Consider the following 20,073-nt stretch of genomic DNA (forward strand, 5'->3'; position numbering starts at 1 on the left):
TCCGTCACTGCAGAAGGTTCTATTGGACAGCGCTGGTCCAGAATTATAATCTACAAAGTCTCTCCCAATCTGCGTCAGCGGCTGCCGTGACTACCAGTTTTCTTACAAAAGGAAAGCCCTATCGTCTTTCAGATAGGAAGCTTCCATAGACTGAGGTAAATTGGGGCCGGAAGGAGCCACAAGGGTCATGTTTTCCAGGATCATCAACCACCTGGGACTCACACCGAAACTTATTTCCTCTTGAGCTCACGGCAGACATTGCTCATCAGCCTTGGCACTCCCTCCCATGTAACCCAGATACAGCCTCAGAGTCTTTCTCAACACAATGCTCTAGGCAGCCAGAACTAATCCATCCAGATTAGCACTTGACATTGAATCTGTAAATCTGACCTAGTCCAATCACAGAGTGGAAGAAAGTGAGGCCCAGTGAAATAAAGTGACTTCCCTGAGGTCAGACGATGGGTCAAGGTCAGGCTAGGATTAAAACTCACATCTCCTGCTTCCTGTTCTCCCCTTCACATCTCCCCCATGAAAGCTCTGGATAGTCCAAGTTCACAATCCTCAAAAAAGAGGCCAGGATATGCAGTGACTAAAGACTAAGAAGAGTGATGGTAATATTAGCAATAATAGTGACGATGCCAGGTTCTTGATCACCTGCTCTGTGGCTGACCCCAAACCTCACTTCTCCCCAGTACCTTCCATTATTCTCATGACAGCCTATAATGTACACATCACTATTCCCGTTTTCCAGATGATGAGTAAAGGGAGATTGGAAGACCCACAGGGACCCGCCCAAGGTCACATCATCACTAAGTGACAATCATAATCTGATATTGATAACTGGCATTCAGAGCACTCAGCACTGATCACGAACAGTTCCATAGTCCTCACTCCAACCCAAGACAATCGCTGGTCTCATCTTACAAGACACTCCCCCAAGTCCTCTCTGGCCAGCACAGCAGACGAATCCCACAATCCCCCACATTAATTCATGGAATGATCAAAATTGCCCCCATTTTACAGATGAGAAAAACTGAGGTTCAGAGAAAGAAGGTGTTTTGACCAAAGTCCCAGAGCTGGGAAGTGGTGTTGCTGGGCTTTGAACCCTGGGGAGAAAACACTAAACCTTGGATTCCGTTTCCGGAGGTCGACTATTGGGATCTTCCAGAGAGGTTTGCGGGACAGGACGCATGTAGGGCCATCTGCTGGAAAAACCAAGCCCGGTACTGCTCGCTGAGTCTCCTCAGATATAAAATATGGGGAAAGGGGCTGTTTGCGTCCTCCTGCTCAGGCCTCCCCAGCACTCTCTACCTTGGGGAGAAATCACCACTGCGGGTTTAAGTCCTGGTGTCAAGGACCTTCGGGGGGCAGCTCACACCCAGCCACCAACAAGCCCAGCACCTGGCCCAGCAGGCGCCAACTCAGCCTGTTCTCACCCCAATGCTTCACCACCTCTTGGTATAGAAATTGCCCAAGACGAATTGTAAGTAATATTTAATTTTATCAAGGATAATTACATGAAATTAATTCAGCTTTACCTGGAAGCACTTTGTTATCATTTGCTTTCCGAGGGAGCTGGGGTGAGTACTGAGGCCCCCCAGGAGCAACCACGGGAGGGGAGAAGGGAGAGGCTGCTGAGATTGGGACTGAACAAGCAACAGGCATCACAAAGTAATTGAGTGAAGATAACGGCTAGCACTTCAGTGAGTGCCAACTGTATGCTTGTGTGAAATGCTCCTCGTATGATGTCACTTTAACTCAGGACAATCCTGTAGGTGGGCATGTTAGAACACACCCCCCATGCCCTCCGTTTACAGAAGAGGCCACTGGATCCCAAAGGAATAGGAGCAGACATCTATGTGCCACCAAGGAGAGAGCCTGGTTGAAGACTCTGGTTGAAGCCCTGCCTGGCCATTTCCTAGCGGTGTGATCTTGGACAAGCCAGCTTGGGCCTCAGTTTCCTCATCTGTCAAATGGGAATAAGGACAGTAAACTGCGCCGGTGGTTTTGAAGAGTCAATAAGATAGTGCAGATGACACACTTAACACAAGGGGCGCTCAGCAAATGCTCAAAGGATGCGCACTTTCATCATCGTCATCATCCAGCAGCGCTGCATGCAGGCTGGGGCCTCCTGCCTCCACGGGCCCCCGTTTGAGGCTGGGTTGGGGGAGGATCAGGAGAAGAATCTGAAGAAAGCCTAGCTTTCTCAGCCTCCCCACGGAGGCCTCACACACAGAACCTCTGAGCCAAGAAGTACAAATGAGGCCCCGAACAGGCTGGGAAACCCAGGCCACCCCTCCCCAGGCTCCAGCCCCCAACCCGGCCCTCCAGGAGCCCCCATTTGGGGGCACAGGCTCCCCCGGGCACCAAGAAGAAAAGGGGGCCCCCTCTCCCACAGCTGCTATCGTTGCCAGCCTCCCCAAGGCCCGAGGGGGGTCTGGAGCTGCTCTGAAAGGGCGCCGGGCGCCGGGGGTTCATTCAGCTGTTTTCGGGTGGCTCCAATGAGTTCATTTTACCGCGGCGGAATATTAAACAGCTCCTGGGGAAACAGATGCTGGGCTTTGGCTTCAGAGGGAGGGAGGAAGGGAGGCCACAGGCCGGCAAGGAGAGAATTCAAGTTCCGCTTCAGGCGGCTCCAAAGACCTTTCCAGACTCAGCTCAGCCTGAGTCGTCACACTGACCGGTGCCTGGGGACCAAGTGCAGGGCATCGTGTGGGAGGCCAGGCTGACACTTTGAATGCCTCACTTCACTTAGGCCTCACAACCACCCTAGGAAATAGGTGCTCTACTATGCCTACTTCACAGATGAGAAAACTGAGGCACAGGGTAGCAAAATGACTCATTCAAGGCCACACAACAAAAGAGGGCACCAAGATTCAAACTCAGGCCCCAAAACATCATCTTGGTCCTTTTATCTACATAACTATCACTCACCACCCTCGAGGTACCCTCTCAGGGGCACATACCGAGCAAACGGACCCCTGGACAGTTGTGGAGCTGCCGGGTGCTGTGCCTCCCCTTTGCTCAGATTTCCCTCCACTCTGCAGAGAACGATCCCACTTCCTATTATTCTAATAATCCCTGACATCTAAGCAGCTTTCTTGGAGGCTGCCGAACACGTCTGGGTGTATCACTTCCTCGAAGCTTCATGGCAGCTTCCCCATTCCAGACAGGGAAACTGAGGCCCAGCCAGCAGGGTGGATCACAAAGCCGCTGCCCAATTAAAGGCAAAGTGATGAAGCAACCCTCCTCTGCTCCCCCTGCAGACTCAAGGTCCAGATTCATCCCACTGCCCACCAAGGAAGTTGGCATTCCCTCCTCACCACGGGAGCACAGAGAGGTGAGGTGACTTGCCCAGAGCCACAGAGCTGGGTTCCAAGGTCAACCCCTAGAACTGGGCTGGGTCAGAGCCCCCCACTCCCAACTCTCACTGGCTCCTGGCTATCCAAAGAGGTGCTGATCATAACATGGGGCTTCTTCCCTTTGGGACTTCATCAGTGCCTACATTTTTTTCCCTCCATGATTAGGAATAAATAATGATAATAACAACAAGTAACATGTATTGAAGCTTACCAGGTACAAATCACTGATCATAAGGCTTAATGTGTATGAATGGGTATAGCCCCCCCTACAGAACCCCGCGAGGTCGACACTGCCATCATCCTCACTTCACAGATGAGGAACCGAGGCTCGGGGATCAACACCATATGGTCTCGCCGTTACCCTTGGGCAACTCCATGGGTGATGGAGACCAAGTGGTCTCGAGGCACGAGCTCTGTACTGCTTTTCCTGTTTCCATGGACTGTCAGTGTCCCCATGCTTAGGGGCAGCCTGGCCCAATGGGCAGAAAGATGGGTGTTGGGGGGGCAGATCCGGCTACACCACCTGCCGGCCACACCCACAAGCAGGTCCTTTTCCTCTCTGCACCTCACCCTTCTCATCTGTAAAATGGGTCAACAGAAGTAGCGGCTTCATGGTGGGGTGAGGATGCCATGGGTGGCTCAGAGGAGGCACTGGCACAAGCTTGGCTCTCAAACTGGCCCCCCTGCCCTTTCAATGGCTGCAGAGTGATTAAGGAGTCCAAACTCCATCCTTGAGTCAGGCTTCTCCTTTTACTGGACCCTCGAGGTTTGTGGGGGGGGGGCCTCCAGTAAATAGGAATCAAAGGTTCAGAACAAGAAGAGCTGGGCCCCAATCCCAGCCCCACCTGTGATCAGCTGGGAGACTCAGTGTGTCACCACACCTCCTGGGCCTCAGTTTTCCCATCTGTGAAGTAGGATGCCTCCTGGGATGCTGACGGGGTTAGAGCAGTGAATGTGGGAGTCACACTGTGACTCCCCTTCCCCCCAACACCACAGGAGTAGTTTTCAGCCCAAAACCCTAAAAAAGAAGTCTCGGTGACAAAGTCCCCTGACTCTAGTGAAAAGGAGTAGGAGGAAGTGCCCAGAACCCACAGGCAGCGGCTGGGCTCCAAAGGGTTAAGCTCAGCTCTGATTTCTCCCGAATGGCAAAGACAGCAGCTGAGGCTGCCCCCCTGCTCCCCGCTGCCTGAAGCCTGACCCCTGACATTTCCACTCCCAGCCGCACTTGTATTTAAAAAAGGGAAGGAAAAAAATTTAACCATCCACACAGACAAACAGTTTGGGTAGAAGGAGGGGGGTGGCAAGGAAGGAGGGGGGATGCTGCAGATTTCCTTTAACTGAGTTCAGTTCACCCAAAAAAAATTTTTTTAAAGAAAGACCTAGAAGGGAGGCAGAAGGGGGAACAGAAGAATGAAAAGGTGGCAGACAAGTTCTCTGGAATCACCGGGTACCACTACATTTTCTGATTAATTAACCCTGAAAGGGGCCTCTCTCCCAGCCCTTCCTGGGGGAGGTTCTGGCTGGAAGAGCCCCATTTTCAGAGCGGGGCAGCCTCTCTGGGGGGGATTCACTTAGAGGTCCCAGGGGAGCTCAATCCCCTCTCGAGGCCACGCTGCAGTTAAAGCCAAGGATGATAAGGAATTTATCAAATGAGATTTACACAGGGAAACCCTAATTAAGAGGTTAGTCTCCAGTTTAATTGCCTTCAAACCTAGGCAGGCAGGCCCAGGCAGATGGATTTTCAGTCTGACCTCATTAAAAATTAATAATAACCAAATAGAATACAGAGGAAAATCTGAAGTCCACAATGTGGCTAACAAGTAGAGGGGGGCAGGGGGTATGAAGGGCTGGGGACTGGCCTGACCCAGAATCCGCTGGCTTGTGCCCCCTGGGCTGGCCTCAGACCCTGAGCTTGTGGTCCTTCTCTCTCCTCTCTTGAAATCTGGTAGTTCTGGGCTCTCCGCTCCTTGAAGCCTTTTCTCCCCCAGCCCCTGCTCCCCTTGAAGCTGGCACGCCGAATATAAATTGGAAGCATGCATCTAACCCCAACCCCAGGCGGACGCCACATACCAGACAAAACGACTACAGGCCTTGGTCATCTGGGGTTAAGAATGGTTTTTGTTTTGGGCAGGGAATGTGGAGAAGCCCAAAGGAACTGGCCCGGACAATTGTTCCAGGAATGAAAGGCAGAGAAGGAAAAAGAAGGAGGAGGGGGGAGACGGCAGAGAGGGAGATGGGGCAAACACCTGGGGAACCACAGCTGGAGATGTTTTTCTGTCCCTCGGGGAATGGCCTGCAAAGTTTTTGCACCAGTCTTTAAAACACAAGGGGAACATGGATGTAACCCACTCTGGGCAGATAGGATTTTGCTCCTTATATGTACCCTTTTCACTGCCCCCCCGCCCCAGCTTTGTTTGATTAAACTATAAATTAACGCTTGAGGCAGAGAATCAGAAGAGATTTCTTTCCAAGAGCAAAATCTAGGAAAAAATCTCCAGCAAACGGACTTGCTCACTGTCACATGGATCTGGGGAGAAACACAAGCAAGAAGCAAAGTCCTACAGGGTACGGGTCACTTCTGTCCCACGTTGTTGACCCAGGCCAATGACAAAGTAGCAGGTCAGAGTCATGGGTGCTTCCTCCCAGCCAGGCACAGTTTTGAAGGGTGACTCATGGTTTGTCTCATAACTGCCCATGGAGAACACATCACCATCCACATACAGTGCGATTAATATGCTTTACGTGTTATTAGCATTGCTGCTGTGATTTTTCTAAGTTCCCTAACATTAGCAAGGGACTGATTTTCCAAACCTTACACAAACAGAGATGCTAAGAAGTGGGTATGCGGGGCCAGGGTATTGAAAACTCTAAGGGGCTTCAGAAAATGCACGATTTTTATCTCAAAGCTGTTTCTCACTGACTTGCATCCTAAAACATCTAGCCTGCTGTCTGGGGAATTTCTGCCAGCTGCAGTGGCCACCACCGCTACCATCCATGGCACCCAAGATCACCCTCCAAAACTCTGCAGGCAGATTTCCCAGGGCTCACAGGAAAGGAGCGATGCTGTCAAGGGGCCCCCGCTCCCCCACTTTCTGCAGTGTGCCACCTCTTCCCCTTGCAGGTTCTCAATTCCTCCTGCCCAGGAGGTGGAAAGCATCTTACTTACGCCAGGGTTTAGTGACCACTGTGATGTGCCAGACACTGGACTGCTTCTCACTATTTCCCCTGATCCTCACCAAGACCCTGTTTAACCCAAAAAACAGATGAGGAGACTGAGGCCCAGGGCGGGCGGTGAAGGGATCGATGCAGGGAGAGGCAGGGCTGCTACAGCTGCAGCACTGACTTCCTGCGCTGTCCTCCTCCCCAAGGCCTGGGATGCAAAAGCCAGTTCCAATGGCCAGTGGGCAGGTGACTAACGGAGGACATTCCAGCCCCCTCTCACAGCCCAGCAGGGTCAGTCAGGCCCTGATGTCTGTAACAAGCCTTGGCTGGGACAGGGGCTGTGTCCTGGGCCCCTGGGTCTCGGGCAAGCAGAGCCCATGGAAGGGAGGGGCTGGTGAGGACCAGTGTTGGGGATGGAGAGAGGGGGCAAGTGAAGTGGGGATGAGGAATTCCGATGCCCACGGCTCCCTCCCTTTCCTCCTCACCCCTGCAGAGACGGGGGCTGGGACCCTTGACCCTGGACCAGCTCCTCTGGAGGAAGCCCCCACCATCCCTGCTAGGTCTCAGGAGAATTCGGGTGGTACTGACCCCCAGCCCTGGGACAACATAAGGATGCACCCCAACTGCTGACAAAGCTCCTTCCTTCATTCATCCAATCACTGGGCATCTACTGGCCATGGAGCCAACGCCAGGTCCTGGGGGAAAAATGCTGCTTCGTCTTCATTTTCCACAGACACATCAGAGCCCCCTGCCATCCTGGCTAACGGGCCCGCCCCAGACCCTCTCTCCTTACACTGGCCAATTTCCTGTGGATCATTAATGCAACTGTCCTTTTTCTCTATATATTTACTGGGTAATTCCCTCACTCGGCAGGCGTGGCGTCTGTTTTGTTCACAGCACCGATTCCAGCACGGTGCAGGGTGCAGAGAAAGAACGTGATGGATACACAGGCAGATGCTCCCTGCCCACGGGGCTCTGACTGCTGGGGATACCAGAACTGACCCGCTGGACAGGCACACTGAGGCTCAGCAAGGTTGCACAGCCTTGGCCCAATCACACCAAGCCACCTCCTGGCCCCCAGGCCTGGGGCTCTGACTGCTGGCCCTTCACCCATGGGGAACAGATGGTGAAGATTTGGATAATCAGTGACATGACTGACAGTTGTCAGGAGGAGGGTGTGCGAGACTGGGAGTTGGTCTTTGGTTTGGTTTTGGTGTTTTGTGTTTTTTTTTTGCCAGTCTCTGTTTTTATTTTTTATTTATTTTTTTATTGAAGTATAGTTGATTTGCAATATTGTGTTAGTTTCAGGTGTGGAGCAAAGTGATTATTTCGAGCTTCTGTCGGTGAGAAATCAGCTTCTCAGCTCATCCTTAGTGGTTCTGAGCACGGGCTCCCAAGTCAGGCCCAGGTGTGAATCCGCCCTCTGTTCCCCACTTCCCAGTTGGGTGACCTCAGGCAGGTCACCTTCCCTCTCTGAGCCTCAGTTTTCTCAACTATAAAATGGGGCTTGGTGTGATTGGCACTCAGTGACTGCAGCCTGTTACGATTCCTTTGCAACTCAGAGAGCCAGGGAGGAAAGCAAACGAAAACCCTCCAGAAGGTGGACGCCAGGCCCGGGTCACCCGGAGGCTCAGTCCGGCGGGTCCTGTGCCTTCCTGTCCGGTGACCTCTGTCGGGCCCGGAGAACAATGCCTGGGAAAAGAAGGAAACAGTCTCCCTGCGCTAGGACATGAACCATGCCCTGCCCAGATCAGGGGGAGGACAGACATCCCGCACGACCCCCACCTGCGGCAGGCTGAGTGCTCCTGTGGGGCCTGAGTGCCCTGTCCTTGGGGAGGGTGGGGACATGCCCTACCCTAACCTGTGGCCCGGCCCGGGTGCTGCCAAACTACTGGAAGAGAGTTTCTGCCTCCTCAGAAGGGGCCAGGCAGGAAGGAAGAGAAGGGAAACACATTTCTCAGCTACTCTGGGCTCAGAGGCAACCACCATTAATCACACATCTACTATGTGCCGTGAGGTCCCATCCCTCTTGTGCCCAAGGCCCTCCCCTGCCCCCCCCACCCCATCATACTTAGAATCAAACCCACCCTCCTGACTTGAGTGTGATGACAAGCCCTGAGTGGTCCGGCCCCTCCTGCTTGGACAGGCTCTCCCCCCACGCAACCCCTTCCTGTTCCTGGAACTTGCCAGCTCAGTCCTGCCTCAGGGCTCCTGCTCTCCCCTTGTCTGGGACACCCTTCCTGCAGAGCTGGACCAGACTGGCTCCAGGGTGTGGGAACCTATTGTTAAATATTCAGGAATTCTGCAAGCCGGCTGACAGCTGACATTACAGCTTGACATGGGCCATGGTGGGAGTATTTACACCACGGGAATCGGCAAATGCTCTAAGCCGAACGTTCCCCCTCCCTGGAGAGCCAGTTGTTGAACGGCTACCAGCACACCACTGGCTGAGTCCTCATCGTTCAGGGCTCAGCTTAACCATCACCACCTCACAGAGGCCTCCCTGGTGGCCCTGTTTAGAACCTCTCGTGCCCGTCCCCTTCTGATTCTCTGTTGGCAGCCCTGCCCACCCTGTGACATTCTTCTTGTTTGTTGTTTGTCTGTCGGTCTGTCCCCTCCCCTAGAATGTAAGCTCCGTGAGGGCAGGAGCTTTTGTCTCTCTGGTTCCCCACTGCATCTCGGCGCCTAGAACAGCATTGCCGCACGGTAAGTGCTTGATACCCGTTTGTTGAATGAATAAATATGCCGGGCATTTTGCATTCAGACTTAGCATACTACCATGCTTTCAGTATTATTTTGAGCCTCACCTCAATCTCTCACTGTAGTTCAGGGATTCTCAGCCTTGGCACTTTTGGCATTTGGGGCTGGATAATTCTTTGTCGGGGAGGAGGTGGAGTGAGGACGGCCCCTGTGTGCTGTAGGATGTTTAGCAGCAACCCTGGACTCTACCCTAATGCCAGCAGTGCCCTCCTTCCCTGCAGCTGTGGCAACCAAAAATGTCTCTAGACACTGGCAAGCATCCTCTGGGAGGTTACATCACCCCAGGGTAAGGACCACGGCCAGGGCCCTCAGGGAGCGGTGTTACTCTCCCCAGTTTGCCACTGAAGACACTGAGGCTGGGAGAGGTGCTGGGACATGGCCGAGGGTCCCCTGTGGGAACAAAGAATGACTCCCCTCCAGCTGATTCCAAAGCCCTTGTTCTCACCAACCTACCCTGCTGCTTGCTGCCCCTAGAGCACAGGGCTCAGCAACCCTCTGAGAGGGGCACAGGGATTACACCTGTGTTGTGGGTCCTGTAACCTGTGATTCATCTGCCCAAGGTCACACAGCATCCAAGTAGCAGAGCTGGGATTCGAACCCAGGCCCATGTGACAGCTAAGCCCTCCCACCCTCACCTGGACCAGGGACCTCGCTCACTCACTCCCTGGCACATTCTCTCTCTCTCTCTCCCTCTCTTTCTCTCGTGCTTGCTCTCTTCCTGTTTAGCCCGAGCCTGCCAGGTTCCTGAAGCCCCACCTGAGGTGCCAGACACGGGGGTCTAACTTCTTTATTGCCAGCTCCCAGATTGTTTATGGCTGGCACAGGCTCCTATCAAAGTGCTCGCGGGCCGTGGGTCAGCTCATTTCACAGATTCCTTCCACGAGAAGGCTGACCCTTCCTCATGTGTATCAGAAAACTGTTCCTTCAGAGCCTAGGAGAGCTGTCAAGTGAAAGAAAAATACCAGAGCATTGCCATCCCACCGCCAGGGACCCGGGCCTCACCATGGCTGCCCGCATCAGGCTGGGGCCAGCTGACCGAGGTCCGCACGAGGTCTGACTGCCCCCCACAAGGACAGGGTCTGACAGTGAGGCCTCAGACAGCTGCTGCAGGGGCAGCAGGTTCCAGCCCAGCCCTGCCCTAGGCCGTGTAACATGTACTGAGCATGGCCCCGGGCGCCGGGCCCCGTGCTAAGGGCCTGATGTACAGACTGGCGTGGCTCCCCTCCAGCCGGCACGACTCCATAGCCCAGGACAAGTCACATGGCCTCTCTGCTATTCACTTCCTCGCCCCTAAGACGGGACAAACACTAGCAGCAACACCATCTTGCACTTCGAAGGGTCATATGACACTACAAATGAAACACCGGGCATACAGCAGGAGGTTAATAAAAGCTGGTGCTGGCACAGTGCTTCCTCATTGTTGGGCAGTCTTCTGAGCATCTACTCAGGCATATATTAACTCACCGAATCCTCCCCCACCACCCCGCCACCCACGAGGTATGAACTATTATCCTCTTTCCCTGATGAGGAAATGGAAGCACAGAGAAGTTCAGTAGCCTACCCAAGGTCACACAGCTAGGAAGTGCAGTTGCTTGGGTTTGAACCCAAGTAATCTACCAGAGCCTGTGCTCTTAACCACATCATTATAATCATCCTATTTAGTCCTATTTAGCTAAAATCATCCCATTTAGTCTTCATAATACTTCCATGAGATATGCACTATTTTTTTTTTTTCCCCTTTTTTCAATTTTATGAGGAAACCAAGCTGGGAGCACTGAAGAGGTGATAGTCACATAGCTCAGAAGAGTCAAAGAGCCAGGCCTGAAATCTAGACCACCCATCTGGCAGGATCTGGTGCTACTGTGGCTTCCCCAAGGTCAAGAATCATCTCCTATACAACCTATACCTCCTGTAGCTCTGAAAGAGGAAGGGGAACAGTGCTGCTGTCATCAGGAATGTGTGTCCTACATTGGTGCTTCCTACAAAAGGTTTGGAAACTTCTGGTTTAAGAAGACCTAGACCCTGGTTTGCACAGGCTCAGCAAAATCAGATCCTAGCTCCCAGGTGAGGGGTCAAGAGGCAGTAAGGCAAGGTCAAGGCTGAAGTTCAGCTATAGTGCAATCCTTGCTGTGCAGCTGTGCTGTGTGACCTTGGCTGAGTTGCTTGCCCTCTCTGGGCCTTGGATCTCTCGGCTGGAAAACGTTGTGGAAAAGGGGCACAAAAATGAGAGAAGTTTTTTTCCCATTCCATAATTTTGCCTAAACGTTCACCTTCATGCTATTTCAATAGTGAAAATTACAAGCATATTTTCCAGGATATCCAGCTACCGTGACACTGCAGCTTCACCCTCCGTCACGTATGGACATCTCAGTTGCCAACACAAATCTACCCAGTATCTCCACATACGCACACCCTGGCAGGAAAAATTGGGTCAGCAGACAGTGGCCCATGGCAGCCGGCAAAATAAGCTCTCAAAGACTTTCCACAGCAATGCTGCCGCAAAGATCTGCTGGAATGCACAAAGTAGGCCTTCTAAGAAGTTCTGAATTTCCACTCCTCCCAAAATGGCCACAGAGGCCCTGGCAGAGAGCTGACCCACAGAACTGCCCCTCGGTGGGTGCTCTGGGGCTAAAAGCATCCTCTTACACAGCTGTCACATAAAGGGGAGCAGGCAGTGAGCGCCCAGGCTTCCTCTGAAGCAATGAAAAAGCAGGGGAGAAAGGGACGCACCAAGAGGATGATGGGGAATTCCCTGGGGCAAGAGAGGTGAGCCTCCTACCCAGGAAGGTGAGGGGTTGAGGGGCACCAAACACAGACAGTTCAAATTTCAAGACCAGTTTCTCTATTGGTGGAAACCATCAAACCCTCCCAAACCCACCCCAGGAAGAAGGACGAGAAAAACCAAAATGTGGGCGAACCCAGCCCCTCTCCCTGTTCTCAGCCTTAACTTAACATGGACAGGGAAGAGACAGAATCACCATTCCATCCTCTGCAGGATCTAACTTCAAAAATCTTGCGCACAGAGTAGGGAGGGAAGGGGCCTACTGAAAACTGGGACACTAGTTTTTGCAGGCTTAAAAACAGATCAATTTTACTCTAAAGTTTAAAATGAAACATGTTCCTGTTTGGGAAAAGAATTTCATTAGGAGGAAAATATAATATAAAAATACCCATTTAGAAAGAATATGCTATTAATTCTTAGCACTCTATGCAGAAGGGAAAATTGCATTTTTATCTAAATGGTTTTTCTGCATAAGCCATTTACAATATTCTTTGCCTCTCTATAATAGGCCCTACTACCATTAGTAGTGGGACGACCAGGCTGAGGGCTGAAATCACCCTCAGACACATTTAATACATAACCCCTGAAAATCTATTCCAACAGGGACCTCAGCAAACAGGCCCAGCATTCCTTTTTTTAAGGAAGAAATAAATATTGCTGAGGGGGTTGGGAGTGATGTGCTGATGGGAGAGGAAGGGACGAGATGGTTTAAGTTAAAAGCAAGCGCTCTGGGTCCCTTTAGCCAGCTTTCAAATTGCAACCGATTTTTGGCTGCATGATTGCAACCATTTGACTGCCTGCGTGTGTATCCACCCCGAACACACACACACACACACACACACACACACACTCACGGGTTTCCATCAAACAAGCAAACAAGGAAAGGATGAAATTCAGGATATGAAAACAAACTATTTTTAAACACTAAAGCAAACACACCAAGATAGCAATACTGCTATTTTCCCATTAAACTAAGTTTCTCTCAATTTGAAAAGTGAGAATAATCTAAACAATACTTCCAAACAAACTGCAGGGAGCTTGGGTGTTGCGGCCTCCAACGGCTTTAACAATGGAAAAATCCCCTCCGTAGAGAAGCAAAAACACAGGCGGGGATGGGGCCGGGCGGTTTTGCCACGTCCTTGCCACGTCCCACCAAACGGGTTCCCCCAACAGTAGCACATGCCTGAATGCCCAGTGGTCTCCAACTTCAAAATGCAATACTTTTTCTTTTTTCCAAAAAGTTGTTTTTTGTTTTTGTTTTTTTAAAAAAAGTCTTCCAGCTCTTTCTCTCTTGGATTTCCAAAATAACTACTTACTTAATACCAAATGTCAGGGAGCTAAATTAATTCATTAAGGAAATGCAAGGGCTGTGATGGACACCGAGCGTGGGGCCTCTCGGTGTGATTTCGCTGCCATGAGCCAGAACGCCTTGGGCCGCTCTCTTCCGGCAAAGCTCAGTCCATAAATTCTCCCTTTCAAACCAGGAGCCCAGAAATGTCATAATTATAGCTGATACAGGTAACAGGTGTGCCCCTCTGTTCCTCCCACCTCGCCACCTCCTTCCAGACAAGCTGCTGGAAGATTTAGTGGTCTAGCCAGGGGTGTCGTAATTACCGGAAACGATTCTGGTTTTAAGGGTTAGATAAAGACCATCTCCAAATTTAAGGCCAGACCGATGTCCATTAGACTTTAACGGGCCCACATAAAAAAAGAAATTGTATCCTCATCTCTCCAAATGCCTGTTTTCCCAGCGCCTCAAGTTCATTTCAGGCTGGCTCAGCGCCGAAAATACTCCTGTCCAGCCCTCGCTCTGCAAAGGCAAGGACTCAGTAGAAACTGATGTTGAAGGAATTAAGCAACTGGGGAGGGGAGGGTGGCTCAGGAAACCCATTTGCTCTACAATTGTTAAGCCAAAATCTGTCTTTTAAAAAATAATAATAAAAGTGGAATTTTAACCCATCATCCAGAGACAGAGAGACAGGAAGGCTGTAGGGAGCCCAGGAAGAAAGGGAGGGGGTGTACCCAGAGATGCCTGGCTAAAGAGCTCGCACCATCAAGAATGACACACTCTCCCCTTCTGAGACTCGGTGTTCGGAAAGGCCAAAGCTGCGGGCTGTTTTGCTCTGGTTTTCTTTTTCCCAGCTTTCGAGACTTACGCATACTTTTTCTTCCTTCTTTGGAAGTCAAACCACGCGTTTCTTTAAAAGTTACACACACACACACACACACACACACACACGCACGCACAAACACTCAGCACCACTGTTTGTCAAGAAGCAGCATGGACGGTGCCCCAGAGAGGTTTAAGATTCTTTACTCTTCTCCACGTCTGTGCTCAGCTCCCAGTCAATTAAGAATTAATGCTTGAAAACTTTCCGGGGACCAAGACACCAGAAGGAAGCCGATGTTCTTTGGCCGTCTCCAAGGCTCTGGGGGGCTGAGTTTGTTGGATTGGGCTTTTCCTCCCTCCTCCCAGACAAGTGATGCTTGGAGGGGCCTCGCCCTCCCTTCCTGTCCTGAGGAAGTGGTGGGAACCTCAACTGGGGGCCTTTATTCCGTGACGGCCAAGGGGGCCCATTAGTGCACACGGTCACACACACACACATACACACACACACTTCTAATCCCGGCAAAATGCTTCACACACACTGAGCACAAAATAAATGCTTATTAACTAAACTGACCCCAAATAGTGAAATGTACAAGTAAATTAATCACGCCTCTCCTGGAGGCCTAACAGGATTACAAATTCGGCAAAAATTGACCACACGGAGATCAATAAGCTTCTACTTAAAACTGAACAGGGCCAAAACTTCGCATGAGCTGCTTCTTGGGGAAAAAATTAATTTATTTTTTCATTTCTTATTAAGACTTCTCAGGCCTGCGTGTGTTCATGTGTGTGTGTGTGCGCTCATGTGTATACTCGAGTCGGGGTGCGCATGCCTGCATGCACAAGCAGAAACCGGCAAAAGGCATCCAGAGCTTTATGCCCAGACAATTTAGAAATAGTCACGGCATAAAGATCGTGAAATTGCTCCTGTTTAAAAAAGCCAGATTTTGGTCCACAGCCTCCCTTCCCTCAAATACTAAACCACCACCAAAAGTTACATCGCAGGAGATGAAAATGGTCAATTTGCTTTGAGCCAATTAGGCCTGCTGATGGCTGGACCGTGGGTCCACTGAAGGGGAGGAAAGTGAACCTCTAATTCATCCAGCTCCTTTCCACACTTGGCTTATCTCGAGTCAGGGAAATCTTCCTCTTGCTGAATTTGTCATTTACTTGCCTTCCCTTTTTGCCCACCATTCAGAAAATGGAAAAAAAATGTATGTATTGTGTGGGAGGGCACTGCTTGCATTTTAAGACAGTGGGACCTGCCTGCAAGGTCTGTAATAGGCAAGATTATCCCTAAAGAGGCTCAGTGCTGGGAGAGAAGCATCAGTGGTCACTTTATGGGGTCACCAGGGAAAAGGTCACTCCTTTTTCCCACCCCCATCGTCCCTCTTTTATGGAAAGATCTGGGTGCATCTGTGAAACTCGATGCTTCCGCAGCAGGCCTCGTGGGACCAGCTTCTCTGCAGGAGAAGTTAGCCACGGCCACGTTACGAGGCTTGATCCACCCAGGGCCCATCTGGGTCTTCATCCCCGCGCCCCACACCCTGGCCCCGCATGGCTAGCTTGGCCACTAACTACACAGAAAGGGGCTCTGACTGCTAAGAGACCCATGACGTGGTCATCAGCCCTAGGCTGGGTTCCCCACATCTATTTCCCCCATATATCTGCGGTCACGTGGAAGCCCCAGGCCCAGCAGGGAGAGCTGAGCCAAGAACTTTCTTTCCTTTATGATGGCCAACACCAGCCCCCAAGCAATTTCCTCACCCCCAGCCTCGCCCGGGAGGTGTTATTAAAAATGACTTCCACACTTACAAATTATTTTCCACTCCTAAACCCCGTGTCAGTAAATAACATTTTGACTCATAGGGACACACTTCTCCCCTCTCCAACCATCCCTTGATCACCTGCCCCCGCCCCCGGAGAAAATAAACTGCACCCTCATCTCCATCCAGTCTTCCTAACTGGGGCTGTTTCTCTCTCTGCCTTTCGGCTCAGAGGAAAGGACAGAGTGTCCACATCAGGACTCAGGCCCTTGAATTTCAAGGACTTTTCCAACAGCCCATGCAGTCAGGGTAGAACCCGCTTACTTCCCAGTGAACTCTCAACCAAGCCTGGCTTTCTCTGGAAGGCTGAGCTCTGGGGATTTCAAAGCAGGCTATGTTTTCTGCCGACTTCCCCAACCCTTCTCTGATCATAAGATGGTCCCTCAGAAGTATTTTATTCCTGGTGGTCGTTGCCAATCACTCGACAATACTTGTGTTTCCAGATCCAAGGGCATCTGAAAAACACTGCTTCATGGTAACTTTAAAGGGTCATATCTTTTCCACATCTCACCCTGCCCTGGATGATTGGATGAACAGGGGGCAAGGTGTGTGTGTGTGTGTGTTGTGTACAAGTGCGTGTGCATGTGTGTGTGTGTGTGTGTGTGTCTCCTCTCATTGCAGGAGCTCCCAAATACGACCAGGAGCACCACCAATGGGGCTCTCAAACTGGGGGCAGACAGATTCCTCCAGTCATACCAGGCAAAGCCAGCTGTGCCAGAAAGGCGCAAGCCCACCCCATTCCAGTGAAAGTGTTGACCCAAGCTCTGAGAGCAAATGAAACCTTCATGCCCAAACACTCTTTAAATTATCATCATCAATTAGAAGGGAAAACTTATCTTAAGTCCTCAGATTGCATCTCCGGGCCACTTAGTTCTCAGAAGACGGTCTGCTGGAAGAGGGAGCAGGGTGGGGTAAGGCCCAGAAGGGTCTCAGCACCCAAGTTAGTCCGCATCTCCTCTGAAGGCATGACAATGTCATCTATTTCTGAGTCACCCTGGAGGGGGGTTTTGACACATGCAGGATAAAAACAAGAGCTGGTTCCCTCCAACTTTCCAAAGACCATCCGCGTCAGTGGGCCCCAAAGATGCCTTCACAGAAGGGTCTCCTTGTTTTCCTAAATCATTTTCCGACACACCTGATTCACTTACACTGAACACTAGCAGAGGTAAGTCATACTGAGACCCAGAAAATCAGAGATCTCTCCTAAGAATCGGAATCCCAGGGCCAATCGTTCCATGAAGAGTCCAAGATCTTCCCCAGAGATGTCAAAGACAGGAAGAAGACAGAGCCTTTGGGTCACACAATCCATCCTACCAGCTACAGAGGAAGTGGGGCGAGCTGAGTTCGCTGGACCCCTGAGCTTTCATGATCAGAACATAAAAACCTGCTTTCCCCCTACCATGTGAGTTTGTGTTGGGTTGTTTATTGGAGGTTCCCCCTCTTCGGGGAAAAGTCTATCCCACATAAGATGTTCCTTCTGGGACATTCAGAGAGCCAATTTGTTATCATGAATGCGCTAAGACCTCCAAACTGTTCAATTCAATTGCCGTTATGTTTAAAGGGCATTTGGGTCCTTATGATGATGCAGAAATCGTGAAAGGATCAGCACACGACCACTATAAAGTTCTCCCTCTGATCCTGCTTGGTGAGGATGCGGAGGTGATGAAAACCTACCAGCTTTCTCAGCCAAGAAGGAAAATGAGAATTTGGGATGCTGGGGCTATGACGGACCCCCCAGTAGTAGGTATCAGGGATGCCAGTTCGAAGTGGTCTTGCGGGGCCAAAACTTGAAGCTATCGGGCCCAGAAAGAGCCCCATGGATTTCACGATGCTGGGAAGCCTCTCCGCCACTCCACACCCCGTGTCCTTTCTGGGCAAACACCATGTTGGGAGCAGACCCTCCACTTGCTTCCCAAACCTCAGAGGCCGCTGATTAAAATGCAAGCCAGCAAACAAAGCAGGCCTCGGAGTCCTGCAATAATTACCCCCCGTGAGAATGATGGCTCTCAAACGCCCCTCCTCGTTCAAGTATATTAAACTTAACTCTGCTTTTCCATCCCGGTCACAAAATAAGCTGGGGGTTCTGGGCCCCTGAAGTGCACATCCATGGCGTAGCTTCTTACCCACACCCTAAAGTCACTGATGGCCCCGTGAGGCTGCGTGTGGATGTGTGCTGTCGTGTCACTGGAAGATGGCAGAAAATGATCAGGGCCGCCTCGGCACTGGGCGACCCAACCAGCAAAACGTGATGTGCCAGGGTCCCAGAGCCATCTCTTCCTTCCGGTCCCATTCATGAGTTGAGGAGACCATCGGCTGAGCTGCTGTGCACCAGGACACAGAGGGTCCCTGAAGGCAAAGCTGTGACTAATTCAAAAGCCCACCGTCCTCTCCGCCAAGTCGTTGGTACCAAAAGATTACAATAAAGGAGAGGAATTTCCATAAATGAGAAGCAGCGCCCGCTTCCCACAACTGGGAGGGGGCGTGGGGGAGGGGTGGGTGGGCACCAATTCAAAGATTCCTCTCCCGGCTGGAGAGTGGTGTTAGCTGAACTCAGACAGAGAGACACCTCCACGCGCAAAACTCAGCAAGAGGCGACGCACGTCTGCTACCGAAATACTCCAGATCAAAGTCACCCCCAGCCCAGGAGGCCCAGGAGGCCGAGATTTCATAATTAGGATCTTCAAAATCCTCCTCTATTTTTAGGACTTGCGCTCATTCAGTCCTTTACAGAATCAGAACCTGTCAGCTAAGGCCAAAGAGACTGAAGGTTTAGTTTCTCTCCCTGCCACCGCGCGCCCCCCAACTCTGCTTTCGGAAAGCAGATTAACGGTAAACTAAAGGAGTAGCTGGATGATTTGATGGAAATACACTTGGCCATGCATATGTATATGTGCGTACGCTGGGGTGGGGTGAGGGGTTTGGGGGGGCTCCTTCCCACGCTGAATTGCATGGGCCCTGCTCTCCTCCTGTGGGCTGCAGATAGACCCAGACCGGACATCGCACCTCAACCACACTCTTTCAAGCCAGCCCCCAGACCACTTTGCTGGGCTCCAGGGTGTACCAGAAGGCAAGGAAACTTGAAAATTTTCCCCCAAATGTCTCTCTTCTCAATCATGCACTCACGTATGTATCCACATGTCCGCCACTAGCAATCAAAACCCACACTCAAATCTGTCCACCCAAGACACGCCTAAAAATAGACATCATCCTAAAACAAACACATCGCTGGGCAAGTCAAAATCTGACTTGAGTCAAAACGATGAAGCTGGGTTATTCCAGCCCTTCCAGACTGAAGACTTGGGTGGAACAAGCAGAGGGGCATCGTGGGAAGAATATAAGGTGCACCCACTAGTTACAGGGGACCCCCCCAATAGATTCAGGTCCCCTCTGGCACAAGAGGTTTGGTGTTTTTATATTGCAGTGTGCTTGGGAGGCCTACTTGCCCTTACACACTCCCCGGACATTTGATCCTATTACATAAAGCTATAGACTTTTAATCTCTAAAATTAACCAAACCAAGGCAAATACAGTATTCCTAACTAGAAATATTTATCTCCTAAATGCTTTCGGCAAAGCAGATCACTCCCTGGGCAAAGAATACGACCCAAGGTTATTGTCACTCAAGTGGACAGAAAGGTGATTTTGCTAAAGCTTCCAGCATGGAGTGAGTTCAGGAGATCCTGTGAAATCCCAAGGATACACTCAAGTTTGCCCTTCCAGAGTGGGAAGAATTTCCCTCCTCTAATTTCACCTGGTCCTCCTGGACTGTTTATTAAAGATGTATATTTTATATCAGCAGAGAGTATCAAGTAACTTCTTGGCAAGGGCAGCCGTATTTTCAGGACCTATTAAGATTTTTTTTGGAAATTTAAATACCTCTGTCAGGCAAACAAAATCATATCAGGAATCACAGAATTTCATTCTAGAAGGAGAAATTAGATTAACCAACCCTCACTCCTTTCCTAGAAATCTCAATAAAATAGAAGTACATTGCAACAGTCTCTTACTTCCGGTCTGAAGGGGCCTCACAAGAAATCTAAATGAATTTAGATTTAAATTAAGAAAGCTAAA

At 50.8% G+C, this 20,073-nt stretch overlaps 1 protein-coding gene across 1 annotated transcript in view; it reads right to left on the minus strand.

The window, feature by feature from the left end:
- The window catches only part of MN1 (MN1 proto-oncogene, transcriptional regulator), a 50,120-nt gene that overhangs the window by 17,582 nt on the left and 12,465 nt on the right, over positions 1 to 20,073 (minus strand). The window lies entirely within an intron of this gene.

Source organism: Balaenoptera physalus (assembly GCF_965194825.1).
Source record: "Balaenoptera physalus genome assembly, chromosome: 12".
NCBI lineage: Eukaryota > Metazoa > Chordata > Mammalia > Artiodactyla > Balaenopteridae > Balaenoptera > Balaenoptera physalus.